Below are 2,111 nucleotides of genomic sequence, written 5' to 3'. Positions count from 1 at the left end.
AGCTGCCATCTCAAATGTCATTGGTCACTGTGCCAGAGGGAAAATATAGCTCCTAAGACAGCCACATTGGCAATTAAATACATCCTGGAAGGAATGCACACCACTTTGAGATTGTTGGTCAGATCTGGTTGCAAAGCCCCACCCAACCACAAGAGGGCCGGGGAGGGACTGGAGCAACAGGCAGGTGGGTGCTAATCCTTAAAATATTTTTGAATGTGAATATTTCCTTTTGCTGTATTTCCCCCAGACGTTTTATAAGGCATGTATACAATGAACAAACATACAAGTAGGTAAATCACAATACAATAATTAAGTAATTTTAGAAGCTTTTATAGGAACAAATTTGAAATAGACAGTAAATAACCCATTTTTTAATGTCATTGATGCACACACTGGAGTTTTATGTTTTGCCTCTCAGACCTATACTTCTATCCTGGAGTCAGCTGTGCTAAGGTCTCAGAACCTATTAAGGTCTAGGGCTCAGTTACAAATGGCCCACAGCAGTAAAAAATAAAATATTAACTTTAGGAGCAGCGCCTCTGAGGTCCCGTGGGTCTGTGTCTTGCTTCAACAGTGTTTGAACGGAACAGACCCGGGGGCTCCCATCTTAGCTTCCAGCTGCCCTACAAGTCTCTCCAGTCGCAGCCTCCGGGACCATCTTGCCGTCGTCTCCAGCTCCTGGGACCAACCAACTCCGTCTTCGCGGTCTGCCCCGTACTCCGGACCAGCCATGACTTCTCAGATCCGTCAGAATTACTCCACCGAAGTGGAAGCTGCCGTGAACCGCCTGGTCAACCTGCACCTGCGGGCCTCCTACACCGACCTCTCTCTGGGCTTCTTTTTCGATCGTGATGACGTGGCTTTGGAGGGCGTAGGCCACTTCTTCCGCGAATTGGCCAAGGAGAAGCGCGAGAGCGCCCAGCGTCTCCTCAAGTTGCAGAACGAACGTGGGGGCCGTGCACTCTTCCAGGATGTGCAGAAGCCATCTCAAGATGAGTGGGGTAAAACTCTGGAGGCCATGGGAGCTGCCTTGGCCCTGGAGAAGAGCCTGAACCAGGTCCTCTTGGATCTGCATGCCCTGGATTCTGCCCGGGCAGACCCACATCTCTGTGACTTCCTGGAAAGCCACTTCCTGGATAAGGAGGTGAAGCTCATCAAGAAGATGGGCAACCACCTGACCAACCTCCATCGGCTGCAGGGCCACAGCCAGCGCAGACTGGCGTGCCCCAGGGATCTCTGGGCGAGTATCTCTTTGAGCGCCTCACTCTCAAGCATGACTAGGAGGCCTCTGTGCCTTCCAAGGGGCTCCCTCCTCTGCTGCACCAGCCGCCTCAGGACCTCCACCCGAAAGAACCTCTAAAGCCACTAGGCCGCTTTGTAACTGCCCTGGAGCCTCTCCCAAGTCTTGGACCAAGAAAATAAAGCTTTTTGAAACAGCCAAAAAAAAAATATATTAACTTTATTCTTATTTTAGACTGATGTTGGCTACCAGTGGAAACCCTGCTATAGCATCATATTTTAAAATTTTTGTATGCCTACTTGTCAGGATCTGCTATTTTTCTATCTATAAATGCTGTGTTATTGGTGTTTTTTTTTTCATAAATGTGGCAAATACTTGAAAAAGAAACTTAAATGATGAAAGATTTATTTGGTTCATGGTTTAGGATAGTGGTTCTCAATCTTATTTGTTTGTTTGTTTTTACATCTGTGGTTTCACTTCCCTCTTTTCCTCCCAGTCCCTCTGACCCCATCATCCACATCCCCTTCATTACTCTTCAGAAAAGAACAGGCCTCCCAGGATATCAACCAGCCATGGCATATCAAGTTGCAGTGAGACTAGGAACCTCCTCTCCTATTAAGGCTGGACAAGGCAGCCCAGTAGGAGGAGAGGGTCCAAGAGGCAGACAACAGAGGCAGAGATAGCTTCTTTCATTGTTAGGAGTTCCACAAGGAGACCAAGCTATACAACTGTAACACACATGCAGAGGACATTAGTCAGTCCCAGGGAGCCCTAAGTCAGGCTCCCTGGTTAGTGGTTTAATCTATTTGAGATATACGAGCCCAGGTTGGTGGATTCTGTAGGTTTTCTTGTGGTATCTTTAACTCCTCTG

General features: G+C 47.9%; 1 pseudogene across 1 annotated transcript; it reads left to right on the top strand.

The window, feature by feature from the left end:
* Positions 1–713: 713 nt before the first annotated feature.
* LOC308420019 (ferritin light chain 1-like) lies at positions 714–1,281 on the top strand (annotated as a pseudogene). Its single transcript has one exon. The product of its transcript is annotated as a ferritin light chain 1-like (transcript).
* Positions 1,282–2,111: the final 830 nt, after the last annotated feature.

Source organism: Micromys minutus (assembly GCF_963924665.1).
Source record: "Micromys minutus genome assembly, chromosome: 1".
Classification (NCBI taxonomy): domain Eukaryota; kingdom Metazoa; phylum Chordata; class Mammalia; order Rodentia; family Muridae; genus Micromys; species Micromys minutus.
Note: the sequence above shows the minus strand (reverse complement) of the source record. Positions and strands in the feature narration are given on the sequence as shown.